Genomic DNA, 9717 nt, shown 5'->3' with positions numbered 1-9717 from the left:
GTATGCCATGCTTTGTACTCGACCAGATGTATCCTACGCGTTGAGCATTACGAGTAGATACCAGTCAGATCCAGGTGAGTCGCACTGGATCGCCGTCAAGAACATCCTGAAGTACTTGAGAAGGACTAAGGATGTGTTCTGTTCGTGATCTTACGAACACCAGTGATGATTCCGGCTGATGATCCTTTTGTATCGCGATATCATATGTCGAACATAAGGCATGGACCAGCCACCTTATCTGATTCGACTGCTTTCTCGTTAACTGAGTTTGACTGTCTGAAATAGACGACGTTCGTCTATAGTGCGGCCACACATTTCTACAGTCTCGCTCACACGAGGGGCCCAGCGATATCTCTCTCTTTTACGAGAGGTACAAATTCCGTCTTGACTATCTACAATCCAGTACATGATTCGTTTCGTACCTGATACACGCCTTTATAATCCTCCTGTTACGCAGGACGTTAGACGTATTCAAAGCACGCAACTCGTCATGTTGGATTCCGTAGATATCTCAGGTCTTAGGATCCAATCATGGAACCGTCATATGAGATTCAAGTCATGACGCTAGTCCATGTGACAATCTCATGTGGGTCAATCTAGTATTCCGTTCTCCAACGAATACCTATGATCGTGATCGTATCCAATACCTATGATCATCTATGTGATCATCAATCACACATCATACTAGTCTTATTATGTCGTTATTCCCATAACGACATAAGACTAGGGAGTTTAGTATCATTCATAATGATACATGGATTTCATAACAGATCCAGTATGCAAGAACATGTAATGAATAAAATACTCTCAAAAAAACACATAGAAAGTATCAATACATCGAATGTATCTCAATAAAGCTCATAATCAGTACATCATAGAGCACTAAACCAACAATACATATGATCAAGGAACAATAGTTGATCTTTGATTGTACAATCGGTGCACATAAACTGGTTAGATCTAGGAGCTCTATGAGTCAAGCACTTGTCAAAGCCTCGATCGTACGTGTCATGGGCCATGCCAAAGCTGGGTGAGCTGTGCTATCTTGGTGAGGCAAGATGGAGAAATGGTGGTTCTCATAGCTTGAAAGTAGATGCTTGATCTAAGTGTGGTTTAAAAATCCCTTTTACGTAATGCTAAGTTTGTACCTTCCATTACTAGAGCACTTGTCAAGGAATCGATCGTCCGTATCACGGGTCATGACAAAGCTGAGCGTGCCGGATTATCTTTATGAGACAAGGTGGGAAATCGTGGTTCCCACAGCTTGAATATGGTTTAGCTTAGGTTAAGTTATCAAGTTTGACTTGAGACTTAACGGTACAGATGAGATGAGTATGCAATGATATTCGATATCATAGTCTCATAAAAGCTCTAAAAGTCACATTGGATGTGATTGACATTAGATGTCTACCTAAATAGCATAATGCTGAATGTAACAACTCATTCTTATGGATCTTAGTCTCATATAGAAAATTATTATAGGGTTATTTTTCTTTATGAGAGAATAGCTCATATATGTATCTATGTTGTCATTGATTGGTGATGGACTAGCTGGTAGTAGATCATTGATAGAATCTGTATTTTGTTTTTGTTCGTTGTGTTTTGTCTTTTTCTGTAGGACATTGCATCGACCGGTAGTGTACCGAGTTTGACGATGCGATCTATCTTTGAGAAGGATAAGTTGACTGGAATGAACTTCTTAGACTGGTATCGTAACTTGAGAATTATTCTCAAGCACGACAAGAAGTCGTACGTCCTGGAAGGGGTTCTACCTCCACAACCTGCGGCCAATGCAACAAGGGCCGTCAAGGATGCTTGGTTGAAGCATCGGACTGACGACAACAAGATTTTCTTGTTGGTTGTAATGCTCTAGGATGATCCATGGTATGACATTTGACTTTGTATTGATTCATTGATTTATGAATGCATTACTTTTTCTGTTATATGATTGACATGTTTGTTATATTTCGGTATCCTTGAATCATTAGAGAATGATTCTAAACTCCCTGGTCAGTTATCGTTGTGGGAACGATGATGAATTAAGACTAGGATGAGGTGTGATCGATACATTGGATGCAGATCACAATCATGGGTACTCGTTTGGAACGAGTGACTAGTTGACCCGCATGAGATTGTCATATGGACATGAGTCATGACTTGAATCTCATACAGCGGTTCGTTCTTGGATCCTCAGACCTGAGATGTCTAGAGTATCTGATATGAAGAGTGGCGTGTCTTGACTGCGTCAAACGTCGTCTTTAACCGGATGATCATAACGACGTTGCTCAGATACTTTCACGAATCATATGTAGATAGTAGACATGCAATACGGGACTTGTCTCCTCCTTAGTAGGAGAGATGTCGCTGGACCCCTCGTGAAAATCGGACTGTGAAACACGCGTGGCCACACTATAGATGAAGTTACATCTATTTTGTCAGTCGATTTGCCAAGATGAGTAAGCGGTTGAACTTGAAGGGTGACTCATACCATGCCCTTGTTCAACATATGACATCGTGAGACAAATTATCAGAACTCGAGCTATTGCTGGCTTTGTTAGATCACCTCTAACTCTATTCTAGGTTGGTGGTCATGGCGTCTTGCTAGAGGCTAACCATGACTTGTGGTTCGGGAAAGGGTTTCCGAAGCACTACCACTTCGAATGGGCCTACAGAGTCACACACGATTAGGGATGGACAACATGTGAAGAGTACGATGCGAGAAGGGACGACAGAACGAGTTGGAAGAGTTCTAGATGGCCAGAGAGTCCGGTCCAGACCTGGACCGGTCGGTCCAGCCGTGCCGGCCCATCCGTTCTGTTGGAGATAGACTGTCCGTTCCACAGGGGCCAGACCGTCCGGTCCAGACCTAGACCGGACGGTCCGACTTTTGGGAAAAACTTCCTTTTTCGCAATTTTAGGGTTTAAGCAGTTCTATTAATCATGGGAGCTGCCTCAAACCCTAGGGAATCAACCTAAGACGTCCTAGACACTTTCTAGAGCATTGGAGAAGCTTTCTCTTGAGTTCTAAACCCCGGAATATCGATTTCAAGTCAAGGACGTCGTTTTCTCTTCACAAATCCTAGCAGATACGTTCCAAAGTGTTGGAATCCTTCTCGCTAGTGTGGATACGTGTAGAGGAGGTATACTTTCTGTTCTTGGTGATTAAAACAGGGCCTGAATCGATTGATACTTCCAGATCTTGATAGAACGAGGTAAGTATTCGAATCCCACGGTGATATACATGTTCTTTTGGGTTATTGCACAACTGTTTTTGTTTGACGCTGCATGAAACCTAGAAACCAAACCCTAGATCGATGAGATCGTTTGCTAGAAACCCGTAGATATCCCAACAGTGGTATCAGAGCATGGTTCTCTGTATATCGCCGTGCTTGTCGTTTGATTGCATGATTTTAATCGTTAAATTGCATGTAATCATTGAATCTATGCATGTTTAATGATATTTGTGATTGTTGAATGATGCATGGATGGTATGGAGTCTGGGACGGGTTAACGGTGCAACAAAACCGGGATGAAACCCTAATTTTTGAAAGCCGAAAAATCTGTCCCGAAACTGATCTGTTCGCCGGTCAGCCGGACCAAAGTGTTGGCCAGCTAGACCAGCAGACAGATCAGATTCCGGATCGCGTGTTTGGTCAGGAGGACCAAAGTCTGCTGGTCAGCTCCAGACCAAAAGTTGGTCCAGCTGACAAGCGAAGACAACACAAGTCCGAGACGAGCATCGCGGACTGACCAAAGGAAACAGACTGAGTTGGTCCGGAGCTGACCAAGTTTGGTCAGCTCCAGACCAAGCCTGGTCAGCCCCAGACCAAGCCCAGTTTTGAACTAAAGTCCGATTCCAGGTCAGCTCGGAGTAGGAGAGACGGACATGTAGTGATAGTGTATCACAATCCCATACTAATCTAGGAATCATATATGATATGATTGACAATGCATTGTCTACCTAAACAGCATGGTTTTGAGCGCCATGCCCTAGCTGACTCAAAAACATGTGAAATATGGATCCTAGTGTTGGGTTTTCCTGGGATCTCAAGAGCGAATCTAATTTCTAAGAGATCAGTTCTAAGGTTTGCGCAGCGGATTAAAAACAAAAATTTTGATGAAACCCTAAAACCTATCATGCATGATCTTGTAGAAACGTTAGAACGCTTACCTCAATCGATCCGGGGCCTGTATCAATCGAAGAATGCGTCTGATCACTGTAGGCAGGAAGAATACCTTGCCCTCTACACGTATCCACACGGCGGAAAGGATTCCAACGGTCGGAACTTGTCTGCTAGGACTCGAATCTTCTATTCGATGATGTGCATTTAGAAAACGTGACTTCAATCAGTTCTTGTACCCTCTAGACTCTCCAAAAAGGTCTCAAGAAGTTCTCTAGGTCGGCTACCACTTGTTAGGGTTAATTATCTTCTTTTTTTAAAGTGATTAACCCTAATTCCGGAATTTAAAACTAAATCTGAAACCCAGACCGAACGGACTGCTTAGTAGTCTGTTCGGTCTGGACACTTGTTCCGTTCGAACCAGTCTTATAACTTGGTCCGTTCAGTCCGACGAGTCAGTCCGTTCGGTCCAACAATTTGGTCCGTTCGGACTAGATCCTCCGGTTTGTTTGGTCTACTCCTAGACCGGACGGTCCGGACCTCTGTCCAGATTTCTCGACGTTTTCTCGTGCATTTGTCCTTCCCTGTGTGTGAGACCCTGTAGGCTCATTCCATATAGCAGTATAACCCAAAATCTCTATTCCGGATATACAAGTCATAGGCGGTCTCTAGCAAGACACTATGACTACCTATCTCGAATACAGTTTGTTCGTGATCCTACGAACGCCAGCGATGATTCCGTTTGATGATCCTTTTGTATCACGATATCATATGTCGAATATAAGGCATGGACAAGCCACCTTATCTGATTCGACTGCTTTCTCGTTTACTGAGTTCGACTGTCTGAAATAGACGACGTTCGTCTATAGTGCGGCCACACATTTCTATAGTCTCGCTCACACGAGGGGCCCAGCGATAGTTCTCTCTTTTACGAGAGGTACAAATCCCGTTTTGACTATCTACAATCCAGCACATGATTCGTTTCGTACCTGATACACGCCTTTATAGTCCTCCTGTTACGCAGGACGTTTGACGTAATCAAAGTACGCAACTCCTCATGTTGGATTCCGTAGATATCTCAGGTCTTAGCATCCAATAATGGAACCGTCATATGAGATTCAAGTCATGAGGCTAGTCCATGTGACAATCTCATGCGGGTCAATCTAGTATTCCGTTCTCCAATGAATACCTATGATTGTGATCGTATCCAAATACCTATGAACATCTATATGATCATCAATCACACATCATACTAGTCTTATTATGTCATCATTCCCATAATGACACAAGACTAGGGAGTTAAGTATCATTCATAATGATACATGGATTTCATAACACATCTAGTATGCAAGAACATGTAATGAATCAAAACTCTCATAAACCATAGAAAGTATCAATACATCAAATGTATCTAAATAAAGCTCATAAACAGTACATCATAGAGCAATAAACCAACACCTAGCTCACTTAGAAACTCATTGAGGGTGTTTTTCTTAGTGGGAGCCTGTCATATTGCATTTATTATCTGTAAAAGTATGTGTACTAAGCGACTTGCATGTTTTCTGTCTGTTTGCTTGTCTTTTTCTGTAGAATATGACTGCTGCAGGTAATCTGGCTAATCTCTCCATGCGATACATCCTGGATCGACTAGTATCGTTGCCTGAGAATTGTTCTCAGGCATGAGCGGAAACTCTACGGGCTGGAAGAAGCAGTCCCTGAGGATGAACCAGCGGCCAATGCGCCCAAGGCTGTCAGAGATGCTTACCAGAAGCACATCAATGACAACCTGGACGTGACCTGCTTGATGCTCGGATCTATGTCGGCTGAGTTGCAGAAACAACTCGAAGGAACTGATGCCTTCGAGATGATCGAGCATCTCAGGACTATGTTAGAGGAACAGGCAAGGGTCGAACGATTTAACGTCCTTAAGAACCTAGTCAACTATAAGATGACCAATGGTTCACCCGTGAGTACTCATATCCTCAAGATGAAGGGTTATCTAGATGATCTTGACAGACTAGGGTTGGAGGTTAGTCGTGAATTGGCAGTAGACCTAGTTCTTCAATCCCTGCCAGATAGTTTTGACGAGTTTGTCATGAACTATAACATGCATGGGATGGAGAAGGACTTGACCGAGATACATGGGATATTGCGATCGGCCGAGCAGAACATCAAAGTCGAGAACAGTGTCCTACTGGTTGGAAAGAGTTCCAACAAAAGAAAGCGTTCCAAGAGCAAGAAAGGCAAGGGCAAGACGACAATTGTTGCCGTCGAGCCTAAGTCTAAGGCTGAGAAGGGAGAGTGCCATTTCTGCCATGCTATTGAGCATTGGCGCAGACACTGCAAACTCTACCTGGAAGATCTGAAGAAGAAGAAGCTTGCAAAAGCTTCATCTTCAGGTATCTTCGTTATAGAGTCTAATTTGTTTACTTCTACATCATGGGTATTAGATACCGGATGTGCCTCACACATTTGTGGAAATGTGCAGGGCTTGAGAAGAAGTAGGCAGCTAGTATGAATGATACCGGATGTGCCTGACACATTTGTGGAAATGTGCAGGGCTTATAGAGTCTCATATTGGATTCCGTAGATATCTCAGGTCTTAGGATCCAATCATGGAACCGTCATATGAGATTCAAGTCATGACGCTAGTCCATGTGACAATCTCATGCGGGTCAATCCAGTATTCCGTTCTCCAACGAATACCTATGATTGTGATCGTATCCAAATACCTATGATCATCTATATGATCATCAATCACACATCATACTAGTCTTATTATGTCATCATTCCCATAATGACACAAGACTAGGGAGTTAAGTATCATTCATAATGATACATGGATTTCATAACACATCTAGTATGCAAGAACATGTAATGAATCAAATACTCTCATAAACCATAGAAAGTATCAATACATCAAATGTATCTAAATAAAGCTCATAAACAGTACATCATAGAGCAATAAACCAACACCTAGCTCACTTAGAAACTCATTGAGGGTGTTTTTCTTAGTGGGAGCCTGTCATATTGCATTTATTATCTGTAAAAGTATGTGTACAAAGCGACTTACATGTTTTTTGTCTGTTTGCTTGTCTTTTTCTGTAGAATATGACTGCTGCAGGAAATCTGGCTAATCTCTCCATGCGATACATCCTGGATCGGGAGAGACTCACTGGTGGAAACTTTCTCGACTGGTACCGCAACCTGAGAATTGTTCTCAGGCATGAGCGGAAGCTCTACGTGCTGGAAGAAGCAGTCCCTGAGGATGAACCAGCGGCCAATGCGCCCAAGGCTGTCAGAGATGCTTACCAGAAGCACAATCACTACAAAAAAACAGTTATATAGCGACGGAAAAATCCGTCGCAAATATAAAGGAATTCCGTCCTTGCTTGGAACTCTTTCAGCTAACAGCGCCTCCGTTCAAGCAGCAAACATAGCCAGACTGCGATCTGTAGTCATCTGGGTCTGACTGGAAACTAGCATCGGTGTAACCTTTTACAGCGAGCTCGTCTTCCGACCCACCGTATACCAAGAACACATCCTTAGTCCTTCTCAAGTACTTCAGGATGTTCTTGACGGCGATCCAATGTGACTCACCTGTATCTGAGTGATATCTACTCGTAATGTTTAACGCGTAGGATACATCCGGTCGAGTACAAAGCATGGCATACATGATGGATCCAATTGCCGAAGCATATGGAATCCTATCCATATGTTCTCGCTCATCAAGTGTCGTAGGACACTGACTCTTGCAGAGAACTGTGCCACTGCTCATCGGTAAGGTTCCTTTCTTGGAATCTTGCATCTTGAACCGTTTCAAGACCTTATCGATGTAAGTACTCTGACACAATCCTAGAAGACGCCTCGATCTATCTCTATAGATCTTGATGCCTAAAATATAGGCCGCTTCTCCTAGGTCCTTCATAGAAAATGGATTCTTGATTCTTGGTACATTCATTGAAATGGATTGAGATTGAATGCGAAGAAATTCAATTCAATCCAATTTAGGATCGTGACAAGGGAATTTAATGCATTCGGGATTGCACTCTAGGCCACGAAAGTGGATAGAGTGCTCTCTTGGATAGCGGGTTTTTCGGGTCGAAAGAACCGAACCCGATCTTAGTCTTCGAATCCCTCACTTTAGAACGAGCATGGTCTAGGTCCATAATTCATAGTCATAATATGCGGCTATGGTAAGTAGGATCCTGATGGACTTCAGCATAACTACAGGCGAAAATGTCTCATCATAGTCAATACCATGAATTTGACGGAATCCTTTCGCCACAAGTCGTGCCTTATACGTGTGCACGTTGCCATCCACGTCTGTCTTCTTCTTGAAGATCCATTTGCATCCGATGGGTTTTATCCCTTCAGATGCATCAACCAGAGTCCATACTTGGTTGTCTGACATGGATTGCATCTCGGACTTCATAGCCTCGCGCCATTTCTCGGAATCCGGACTCGCCATAGCCTCTGGGTATGTGGTAGGCTCGTCATGTTCTAATAACATGAGTTCCTCATTCCCAGTCACGAGAAATCCGTATCTCACAGACTCTTGGCGAATCCTGCCTGATCTCCGAGGTTCACTCGTCGAAGGTTGAGTCTCAACTGGCAGTGAAACAGGTTGAACTTCTTCAACTTGTTCACTCGGCTCAACGCCTACTTGCTGCTCTCGAACTTCCTCAAGTTCGATCCTACCCATTGACTCTTTTGGAGACGAACTCTCGCTCCATAAAAGTCGCATTCCTGGCAATGAACACCTTGTTCTCTGCCGGAGTGTAGAAATAGTAACCCTTAGTTTCCTTAGGTGATACACGCACCGGCTTCGGAGTTGTATAGAGATGGCCCAATTGCAATCACCGGCACTCGCGAAGGAGGCGCTCGAATTCACTCTTGGGAAATAGATGGAATCGAAGGGGAATTACGGGACGATGGCTCAATCACCGGCACTTCTATGAAGGCTCTCGAACTCAAGCCAAAGTCGAAACAAGGGTAAAAGATAGATAATATTCGGACAAACCGAAAAGAAAACTCGGACACACCGAAGCTCGTCGTCGGACACACCAACGGAAAGATAGTTTGGAGAAAATTCTCAACAAACAAAGTCTCAAGCATAAGCTCGAATTTCATTCACCAAATCTGAATTTTACATATCAAAATACACATATAAATAGTAGAAACTTCAACAACTCTTTTGTGATTAAATGCTAAACATGCAAGAGGGGTGGGAGCCTATGCATTTAATAAGGTAGGTGGGAAGAATATAGCTGTTGGAGAAGTTGCTTGCACTCCAAGAAGCTTCCTTTTACTTGGTGGCTTCGATCCGAGGTATGCTTCTGTCAAGATCTTCGTTTCGAGATGTTGTTGGGTCCGATGTCCTCATCATTCCCTCTCTCTTCAAGAGTTTTGTCCTCATCATTCCCTCTCGCTTCTCCGGGTTTTGCCCTCAAAACTTATTTACGAAATAAACTGAAATAAAGGATAGATCTCACCGGGGTTAGACGTCCGTTGGCTCGAGCAAGCTCTGATACCAAAATGATACACGCACCGGCTTCGGAGTTGTATAGAGATGGCCCAATTGCAATCACCGGCA

The sequence above is a fragment of the Tarenaya hassleriana genome, unplaced genomic scaffold (assembly GCF_000463585.1).
Source record: "Tarenaya hassleriana unplaced genomic scaffold, ASM46358v1 Cleome294, whole genome shotgun sequence".
NCBI lineage: Eukaryota > Viridiplantae > Streptophyta > Magnoliopsida > Brassicales > Cleomaceae > Tarenaya > Tarenaya hassleriana.
Note: the sequence above shows the minus strand (reverse complement) of the source record.